Source organism: Mus caroli, unplaced genomic scaffold, assembly GCF_900094665.2.
Source record: "Mus caroli unplaced genomic scaffold, CAROLI_EIJ_v1.1 scaffold_2859_1, whole genome shotgun sequence".
NCBI lineage: Eukaryota > Metazoa > Chordata > Mammalia > Rodentia > Muridae > Mus > Mus caroli.
This window is the reverse complement of record NW_018391035.1, coordinates 52,967-64,241: the sequence shown is the minus strand read 5'-3', so window position 1 is coordinate 64,241 and position 11,275 is coordinate 52,967. Positions and strand designations below refer to the sequence as shown.

Sequence of the window (11,275 nt, the reverse complement as noted above, 5' to 3'; positions counted from 1 at the left end):
CAAATCGGCAGTTTACAAAGGGAGAATACGACTCTCTTTAAGTTTTGGGGTGGATAGATTTCTTTAAATACCAAGAATTTTTCATTAATTCCCAACAAAGATTTGGTGTCTATTTTGATACTGTAAGAAAAAAAAATAGGGCAAAAAATATACCCAATAACCAGTTGATCTGTCAAAACAAACCACAGAATGTTAAGTGGACAAAAGTGAAAATGTTAAAAAGGTTATAAAAATGAAAACCAAAGGAATGGGGTACAATGAAGGCTTTAAAAAAAATTCCACATGGCTTTGGCATCTTAAAATATTTTTGCTATTTTGTTATTTATTTTAAAAGACTTGAAAGCAGATGAAATACATGCAAATTATTTGAAATCCCTGCATAGCAAATAGAGTTTGCCAGCAGCAGTCAGATGTGTTAGAAGAAAAGTGAAAGAGCCTCTCCTTGTGACATGTGCATCACATGATGGGGGAGGGACCCCAACCCTCTATCTTATACTGGATGGCACCCCAGAGGGCAGTGCAGCAGTCACAAACAAGGCGTTGTTATCTGGGAGGGAAGGGACTGAGGAATTTCCATTGGTCAGAGAGCACCCCAGCTTTAGTTTTTCCAGGTACTCTGCATGGACAGGCTTATGACACTAAAGAACCTTGATTGCATCTTGTACTTTGAACCACTCTCTCTTCCTTCCTATATTCACGGAGTCTTCCCAGTCTTCCAATATTTCAGTGACGGTCAGAACATAAACATATGTTCTGTGCTTCCGGTCTTGATTCTCAAATATTCCCAGGAGTCTGCCTAATTTTCCTTGGACTCCAGCCTCTTCATACACTTCCCTCACAGCAGCACTGCCAGGCCCCTCCTACGGCTCCATCCCTCCTCCTGGGATAATCCATTGGTCTGGGTACCCACTGTTACTCACCAGCAGCACCTCGTCCTCCTGCTCGCTGCGGAAGCACAGGCAGGCCGCCCTCTTCTTGAAGCCCTCGCGGTCGTACGTCCGCGTCTGGTTGGGCTTGAACTTCATCCTAGAGCCGGGCTCCTGCAGCCGCTGCTCCGGCCGCCACCGTGGGGAACCGGCCGCCGCCACCCCGCCGGGGAGTCGGGCCGAAGGAAGTTGCGATGCTCGGACGTCGGTGGGACGGGCGGCGGCGGCGGCACGGACACGGACGGCGAGGCCGGGCGGCCGCCGGGACACGGGGCGGAACGCGGGTCACTGCAGTCCGGGCGCAGCGGTGGAAGCGCCGCCTCTGCTCCGGCGCCCGCCGCTCTCCGTGGAGCCCGCCGCCGCTCGCAGCCACTCCTTGCTTGCACCCGCCGCCACCGCCGTCGTGGCTCGTGCCACGTCGTCTGGAGCCTTTCGATTTTATCACACAATTCCTTCTTTTTCATTCATTGTTTTATCCCCAGATGTTAAGAACAACCAGACAGTAAAATCATTTCCTGATTTTTTTTTCCCCATCTTGTAGAATGCTTTATACACTGAATCACCTAATTCATCAAGAAAATCAAGGGCATTAGCTTCTTTAAGTTTGAAATATAGTTTCAACCATGGGTCTTCAAAATTCTCTGAGTTCTCAGGAGGGAAAGAATGTGGAGAGGTTTCAGTAGTTGAAAGTGCTGGTGAATCAACAAGACAATTCCAGTATTTTAAAAGATTCATCCTTATACTTCTGCTCCTCTAGAACCACTCCTAGTACCAACTTCTGTATTAGAGTTCTCTAGAGTCATATAACTTATGGATAGTCTCTATATAGTAAAGGAATTTATTGATGACTTACACAGTCTAAAATCCAATTCCCAGCAATGGTTCAGTGGTAACAGTGAATGGAAGTCCAAGGATCTAGCAGTTACTCAGTCCCACACAGCAAGCAGGCAAAGGAGCGAGAGCATGATTCCCTTCTTCCAATGTTCTTATATGGTCTCCAGCAGAAGGGGTAGCCCAGATTAAAGGTGTGTGCCACCATGCCTTTAACCCTAGATGACCTTGAACTCGGAGATCTCCCTGTCTTCAAGATCTCCATACCAAGATCCAGGTCAGAAACTTCTATCCCCCAGCCTCCAGAATATGGTCACTTGTGACCCTTCCAATTCTGGATTTTAGTTCATTCCTAATACAGTCAAGTTGACAACCAGGAATAGCCACTACAAAGGCCTACTAAATATTAGGGCAGATATAATAATAATTTAAACAGACTCTTGGCATTCAACCCGGCCACCTTAAAAAAGTATATATACTTTTGCTGGGGATTGGGACATTGTCTCAGGTAAAACAGAGACTAAAATGTATTAAATGTTTTGGAATAGAAGAACAGATATTGAGAGGAAAGCTATATGTGGCAGATAGAGCCACAGAATTATGTGTAAGAAATCTATTTTAACAGTTGGAAGCACAGACAAAGGTTTCTTCAACTATATGAAAAAAAGCCAGAAGATAGGACATGTTCCTGGTAAAGATTGTAAAAGGTTATAAAAAGTAATTAAATAGTGTCCATCAGCAGGATATGGAATATTTCAACTCCAAATGTATGAAGTGTTTCACTGTGCTATGTCATTCACATGGTTAACTAACAAACATGGTCATGTACAGCTATGAACCTTAACTAAGAAAAAGTTTCAGGCCTCAGATGTGCTGGGCCTAGAGGAGCAGGAAACTGCACACATAGATGAGTCTAACTGTTCTTAGAAGTCTCCTCTATTTATCATTAAAAATTCAGAAATTTATGAATTTTAACAGACTTAAGAGCTATAAATATGTTAATTTAGTCTGTTTGTTCTTTGCAACATGTGTTATTGTACTGGCTAGTTTTGTGTCAACTTGACACAGCTGGAGTTATCACAGAGAAAGGAGCTTCAGTTGGGGAAGTGCCTCCATGAGATCCAGCTATAAGGCATTTTCTCAATTAGTGATCAAGTGAGGAGGTCCCCTTGTGGGTGGTGCTATCTCTGTGCTGGTAGTCTTGGTTCTCTAAGAGAGCAGGCTGAGCAAGCCACGGGAGGCAAGCCAGTAAAGAACATCCCTCCATGGCCTCTGCATCTGCTTCTGCTTCCTGACCTGCTTGAGTTCCAGTCCTGACTTCCTTGGTGATGAACAGCAGTATGGAAGTGTAAGCAAAATAAACCCTTTCCTCCCCAACTTGCTTCTTGGCCATGATGTTTGTGTAGGAATAGAAACCCTGACTAAGACAATTACCATTAACATTTTTGTTGTCTACATCATGGTATATCTTACTGATTAAGTTAAAAGATTGCTTTTTTTTAATCATACCCTTAAAAGAACTAGATAAAGAAAAATTACTCTTCACTGAGCCCATATTCATCAATAAAACAACCCACAAAAAGATATCAATGAAAAGTTTTGGCATAAGGAATTTTAAACTGCCTTGCCTTATTCAATAATTTTTAAACCTACGTTAAAACTAGTATATAGTTTTCCCAATCTATACTTTATCATGAAATGGATGTTATACTATTGACTAATCCTAAAAAAGATACTTTAAAATAATTACTAACTGAAATAAAATAACTTTGCCTTTTTGGAGATTGCAAATTGTCTCAGAAAAATACAAAGACAAAATTCTATTAACTATTTAGGGTGTAAGATATATCTTCAGGAAATTCAGTAACATAAAGTATAGTTTTCACAAGATTAGTTACAAACTGTTTATTATTACTAGGGTATATTGATTGGACTTAAATCCTCAAGAGATATTGATGACTATCATGGAGATACCTTTACACATTAAAGCTAATAATGCTCTGGTTCATGTGTACAGAAAGTTAAACAATATTTACATGTTATAACATAAGATATACTATGGGTATTCTGTACAATCCTACTGATCAAACAATTGTGAAAAAAGAAATTGTATTTTGAACAAGTTAGCAGTAAAACAGAAGATAGTGATGAGATCACCTGGAGATGGTTTACATAATGCTGTATTAACTTAAAAAATGTGAATGTCAGTAAGTCAGACTTAAAAATCTTAACTCCTAACATGGAAAGTACAAAGCAGGAGACCCAGAAGACAGTAATGCAAATGAAGATATGAAAGTTGATCTCACATGGGAACAGCTCAAAAGAAAGAGAGGTGAAAAACCTTCGAATACATAAAACCTCTTCCTGGCTATGATATTTGTGGCAACGATACATGTAACAATTGTCAAAAAATTTTTCCCAAACCCCTGCAACTATCAGTGGGATAAGAGAAGAAGAAATGTGTCTATTGTAGCTAATGAAGATTTTGGCAACCTTTGTTTTATTGATTAATCCTTACATGTCATCCATACACAAGGCAAATTTGTGGATATGATCCACTATTACAGTTTTTTTTATGCAATCCAAAGTGCCTTACTGACATGAAGAGATGCCATTCACATGATCCTGCATAGAACAGGGCCAACATTCACTGCTTGGTACACAACACATATTTCATACTACATTAATACAAAAATGTCCCTACAGTGTTAATTTTAAAAGTTTATACATTTTCAGAGCAAAACCACCAGACACCAATAAAGTTAATATCACCCTGAAAGATTTACCTTGAAAATGGTAAGATCAACATCTCTTCCCCAGCCTTGCTTGGTAACGGTGTTTCCTCAAAAACTGCATCAAAGACAGCTTCAAAGATGCTAGCCCTAGGTTTTCCAGCCTCACACACTGCATGAGGTAGGCATGGAGTTTCCTAGTAACAGATGGTACCAAAAAGCCTGTATAGTGAATGAAAGAGTGAGCTTTCCCAACACTTGGACAATATTTCACAGGGTCCCCAAACATGTTGTTTCTGCCTGACACCAAGAAGCTTTCTTTTTTTTTTTTAATATTTTTTTATTACGTATTTTCCTCAATTACATTTCTAATGCTATCCCAAAAGTCCCCCATACCCTCCCACCCACTCCCCTACCCACCCATTCCCACTTTTTGGTCCTGGCGTTCCCCTGTACTGGGGCATATAAAATTTGTGTGTCCAATGGGCCTCTCTTTCCAGTGATATAGCTGTCTATTGTGAGACTAGGCCAGGGCCTAGCAAACACATAAGTGGATGCTCACAGTCAGCTATTGGATGGATCACAGGGCCCCCAATGGAGGAGCTAGAGAAAGTATCCAAGGAGCTAAAGAGATCTGCAACCCTGTAGGTGCAACCCCGGAGCTCTTGACTCTAGCTGCATATGTATCAAAAGATGGCCTAGGAAGATTTCTATAGAGAACAATTATCTCTTTCCTATCAGAGGTGGGGTAGATGGTTCCTCTTTTCAGTGTATGTTCATTAATTGTCAGGAATGAAATAAAAAATATATTCAGGTATCTCTTTATCTCTCTCTCCTCTTTCTCCTTTCTCTTCTGTCCAGTGTTATGGCATGAATTGCGGGGGTTGGGGGGTGTAAATAAGTGGTGGAAAATGAAAGAAGGGCAGAATATTGTATCTGCTTTTTTAATAAGAAATCATGAAAAGTCTTGAATATCTTAGATTGGTAAAGATCTTTGGAAGATGATTAAAAATTTAATGTTATAAAGATATAATTATGTTAATAATAATTAATTTAAGATATATGTCTAACTACTTATGAATTTGCTAAATGCTCACCACCAAGATGTTAAAAAATCTAGATAAGTAACAACATATGTTTGTTGGTTCCCCTAAGAATTTTCTTTCTCAAGGTCAGTGATTTAGACAAAATCCCCAGTCCATCAGAAGTTTGAAGAAGGTGCCTGTTTGCTAAAGGGGGAGTAAATCTCCTTATCTCTGGGAAAATGAACACATGTCCCTTCCGTTAATGTAGGACTTTTACCTATTGCCATGTGAAGGTTAATACTGGCTACTAGGATTTCTCCATGCTTTCCTGGAAGGCAGTTTTATCAAATTAGAATTACCTTTTCCCCTTTAATCCATGGAAATATTTCTAGGTTTCTTCATTGTGCCTGTTTTCCTGGTCAGTTAGTTAAGTGGCCTGTCTCCTATGTACTTTCCCTGATTAAACCTTTATTTTGGTAATAAAGTTGCTTTATTTTAAAATTCTCATTTTACATTTTTAGACATATAAAAGATCCTATTTTGAACTGTTAATTATAATTAAGAAATTCCTGTTGGAAATCAGTAACTTTATAAATGATCAAATCCTTTAATGTTTTCAGAACAACCAGTGTAGTTATGCTCAGAATTGGTGCACTTAATTACATGAATAAGCGTAATATTTTCTGCTGTATGTGTTTTCCTGCTTATACTTAATACATATATAAGATAGACTTTAGGTAGGCAGGTAGTTCTCATATACTTCAGAGATCTTCAGAAAGGGACTTTTGAGATATTTATTTTTTATTGGATATTTTCTTTATTTACATTTCAAATGTTATCCCCTTTCCTAGTTTCCCTCCGAAAATACCCTATTCTCTCCCTCCCCACCTCTGCTCCCCAACTCACCCACTCCTGCTTCCTCGTCCTGGAATTCCCCTATACTGGGGCATAGAACCTATACAGGACCAAGTGCCTCTCCTCCCATTGATAACCGACTAGGCCATCCTCTGTTACAAATGCAGCTAGAGCCATGAGTCCCACCATGTGTTTTCTTTGATTGGTGGTTTAGTCCCAGGGAGCTCAGGGGTTACTGGTTAGTTCATATTGGTATTCCTCCTATGGAACTGCCAACCCCTTCAGCTCCTTGAGTACTTTCTCTAGCCCTTTCATTGGGGACCCTGTACTCCCTCTAATGGAGGATTCTGAGCACTCACTTCTGTATTAGTCAGGCACTGGCAGAGCCTCTCAGGAGACAGCTATATCAGGCTCATGTCAGCAAGCTCTTGTTGGCATCTGTAACACTGTCTGGGTTTGGTGGTTATTTATGGAATCGATCCCCAGGTGGGGCAGTTTCTGGATGGTCATTCCTTCAGTCTCTGCTCTGAACTTTGTCTTTGTAACTTCTTCCATGGGGATTTAGTTCCCCCTTCTAAGAATGATCAAAGTGTCCACACTTTGGTCTTCCTTTTTCTTGAGTTTTAAGTGTTTTGCAAATTGTATCTTGGGTATTCTGAGCTTCTGGGCTAATATCCACTTATCAGTGAGTGAATATCACATGAGTTGTTTTGTGATTGTGTTACCTCACTTAGGATGATATCCTTCAGATAATCCATTTGTCTAAGAATTTCATAAATTCATTGTTTTTGATAGTTGAGTAGTAATCCATCATGTAAATGTAACACATTTTCTGTATCCATTCCTCTGTTGAGGGGCATCTGGGTTCTTTCCAGCTTCATGCTATTATAAATANGGCTGCTATGAACATAGTGGAGCATGTGTCCTTATTAAAAGTTAGAGCATCTTCTGGGTATATGCCCAGGAGTGGTATTGCTGGATCCTCCAGTAGTAGTATGTCCAACATTCTGAAATGCCAAACTGATTTCCAGAGTGGTTGTACCAGCTTGCAATTCCACCAGTAATGGAGGAGTGTTCCTCTTTTCTACATCCTCACCAGCATCTGCTCTCACATGAATTTTTGATCTTAGCCATTCTGACTGATGTGAGGTTGAATCTCAGGGTTGCTTACATTTGCATTTCCCTAATGATTAAGGATGTTGAACATTTTTTAGGTGCTTCTCAGCCATTTGGAATTCCTCAGTTGTGATTTATTTGTTTAGCTCTGTACCCCAGTTTTTTATAGAGTTATTTGGTTTTCTGGAGTCCAACTTATTGAGTTCTTTATATATATTGGATATTATCTCCCTATCCAATTCAGGATTGGTAAAGACATTTTCCCAATCTGGTGGTTGCCTTTTTGTGTTATTGACAATATCCTTTGCCTTAGAGAAGCTTTGCAATTTTATGAGGTCCCTTTTTTGTTGTTGTTTTGGTTTGGTGTGGTTTGGTTTTTGGTTTTTCGAGACAGGGTTTTTTCATGTAGCCCTGATGGCCCTAGAACTCACTCTGTAGACCAGGCTGGCCTCAAACTGAGAAATTCACCTGCCTCTGCCTCCAATGTGCTGGGATTAAAGGCATGTGCCACCACTGCCCAGCATGAGGTCCCATTTTTGGAATAGGGATATACATCAAGTTAAGGAAGCTCTCTAAAATTCCTCAAAAGAAGATTATGGACAAAATTAGTGTTCATTTTGAATTTGCTATAAATGTGACAAAACTGGCCACTAGGCTATAAAGTGCCCTTTACCTTGACTGGTGACAGTAGAGAATCCAAACTGTTGACAGGGAAGATACTGGATAGTCAGTTGCTGGAAGTCTCCTAGACGAGGTAGGACATACTTCCAAACTTTCTTTGTCAATGTCAGCTCAAACAGAACTTCTGGATCTGGCTGCCAAAGATGGATGTCCCCATTGCTATAGATAAACTTTGGTTGACTGTCCAAGTAGTCCGCATATCTCTGTCTTTCTATTTAACACAGAAGCTCCTTTGGTCTGCAAATATTGCTTATTTAGATGAAATTTGTTGCTTTCAGGTTTTTGATGTGTTTGGAAACTACACTAATGATAGACTTCATAAGTCCAGATTATACATTAATCAGCAAATTTCTGAAAATATAATCATAGTTACAAACCACCAATCTAAACTTTCATTTACTTGCTTTCTAAGTGTAAACTTTAAATGAAGTTTTCATTGGGCTCCTCAGACAAAAACCTACAGAACTTTGCACTCAAAAAGATAGGACAGAGTGTAGAAGTGCTGTGTTGAAAGTGGTTAAATACAAAGGAACTGGACATTCTAATAGTAATTCTTACTCTGACAGTTCTCATAAGTTTTCTTATTGTATAAAGTTTACAGATATTAAAGATAAGGCCCTGTTCTTCGACCAAAGCAGGGAATATTGGGATAAGCTACACCAATGCACATTTCTTTTAAAATTTATGTCCACTTGATCTTCTATTGTTGTCTTATTGCTTTATCTACAATAATAATAAGTACATTTAATAGATATGAAGTGATTGCATCCTTGTCTTTTCCCCTAATTTAGTGGGATTTCTTAAAGTATGTGACCATTTAAATTGATGTTGGCTAATGGTTTATTGTATATTGCTTTTACTATATTGAGGTAGGGGTCTAGAAATTCTGATCTCTTCAATACTTTTAACACAAAGAACTGTTGAATTTTGTCAAATGCCTTTCAGCTTCTAATTAGATGACCATGTTGTGGGAAATCTCCAACCCAAATATGTCCTGGCAATGAAAACAGAACTCAGTTAATATGAATACATGCTGTGCACCTAGATTGGGCAGATCTATTGCTACACTACTGTCTTCTACATCTATGAGACTCCATAGAACTTGCAGTTTCTCCAGGCAATGTGCTTCTGCTCTGCTTTTCTTCTTCTTCCTTTTCCTCTATGTCCTCTCCCTCTTCCATTTTCTCCTTCTTTCTCCCCACTTTCCTCTACATATTTCCAGTTTCTGCCCAATCATCAGCTCTCCTTTATTTTACAAATTAAGGTGGGAAGCTGGTTTACAGGAAATCACCTGAGTGCTGAATCATTCCTTGTTTGCAGCTACTCACAGGAAAATGGAATTATTTTCAAATATAAATAGCCCCAGAGATATCCACAACATTTCCCACTTTCTGTCCAATTAAAAGGCTATTTTACCTCAGATATAAATATAATTGATATAACTATTGTTATTTTGTAATTCATAGAATACAAAAGACTGAACACCCAGTCCATCATCTTTGTTAATTAAATAGAATCTCTGTCATCTACCCTTATTTAAAAGACTATAGTTCTGCACCTGGCTATGTCTTGGCTTTAGATTGAATGCCATTTGAAAACAATCCTCTCAAAACTGCTTCTTTCAAAGTAAAAAGCCTGGGTAGGCTAGGAGACTACGTAGTTTTTCAACCCCATCAGAAATCCAAGAATGACAGATATTAATTGAAAATATATAGAAAGCATAACATAGCTTCCAAAACATAGCTAATTTTTAGAGACTTCTGGTCACTTGGACAGTTCCTTACTTCAACACATTAGAGCATTGGTCTCAAGCCTACTAGCCAGGGTCATCTAACAGACTTGGAGAAACAGGAATTATAAGGAATAGCCTACTCTTTCTTAGCTGAATCAAGCTGTCCTAACCTGTAATTGTCTTATATCTTTGGACAGTATTATATCTGTAGATGAAATGAAGCAATTTTTGCCTAGTGGCTGTTTTGCCACAGCTGGAGTAACTCAAAGATGCTCATTTGTTTCTTTGAATCCAAGACCAGGAAAACTGCCAGGATCAGACTAGTCTCAACAACAAGTAAATTAATAATCATTAAATGTCACATTCTGTAGACTTCTGACTTTTTGAAAACCAACTATGTAAAGTAATCTAGACTGCTGTCTGTTAACTACTCTCAGCCATTTCTAATCGAAATAACTGAAAACACCCTAATGATAAACTCAGTGCCATGAATTTCCTATTTGGCCCTTAACTCACAGGCTTAAACATCTCAGATCTGTGTATAATAACAGCAATAGAAAGACTGTTTCCAAGCAAGCCCTATACTTCAACATGTTTAGTATCAAAGACAACCTATAATAAACAGCCCCAGCCCCAAAGCTTAGGGGACTGAGAGGACAACTCTTCATAACTTCTTCAAGTTGAATATGCTGATGAGATATTTTTGAAGGGAGGGAAAGGGTGGGGAAATGGGGGAGTTAGTTGGCCTTAAGAAGGCCACACCAATGATTTTATTTGTCTTTGATGTCTGTGTCCTAACTGGATCCGGATGAAAAACCCAGATATTAGGAGTTCAGGCAGGTCTGTTCAGCATATATGATGATGAAATTCACCAAGACTATATATTCTGTAATATATAAAATCTCAAAACAAACTTTTAGTATCATCAAGATAACCTTTCTGTTTGATTCTCTGGAATTTAGTTCTCAGAGGGTCTTGCTCTATCAAATCTGATCCATGTAACTCTGGAAGGTGTAAATACCTTATTCACCTTTTTCAAAAACACAAAGACAAAACCTTTTCCCCAAATCATCATATCCTTCAGCCAGTAACCAGGAAAACCTGTAGTTTGCCCTCTGTCACAGAGGAACAAGAAAACAACCACAATACTCAAAATTACACACGTTATAGCCTATTTAGGCCTTTCTAATTTGTCAAGATATTAACCCCAAATTCCCATAGACCCCACATTAGACAGAATATAAGCCTCCTGCAGACTTTATCATACTGTTTAAAACAATTGATTCACACTTGTATTTTCCTTTCCTTTCCTTTTTCCTTCCCTTCCCTTCCCTTCCCTTCCCTTCCCTTCCCTTCCCTTCCCTTCCCTTCCCTTCC

The 11,275-nt window shown here is 39.1% G+C and overlaps 1 pseudogene across 1 annotated transcript; it reads right to left on the bottom strand.

The window, feature by feature from the left end:
- Positions 1–485: 485 nt before the first annotated feature.
- Positions 486–1,092, bottom strand: LOC110288956 (annotated as a pseudogene). The gene has a single exon (XR_002377315.2). The product of XR_002377315.2 is annotated as a diphosphoinositol polyphosphate phosphohydrolase 2 pseudogene (transcript).
- Between the last annotated feature and the right edge of the window lie 10,183 nt (positions 1,093–11,275).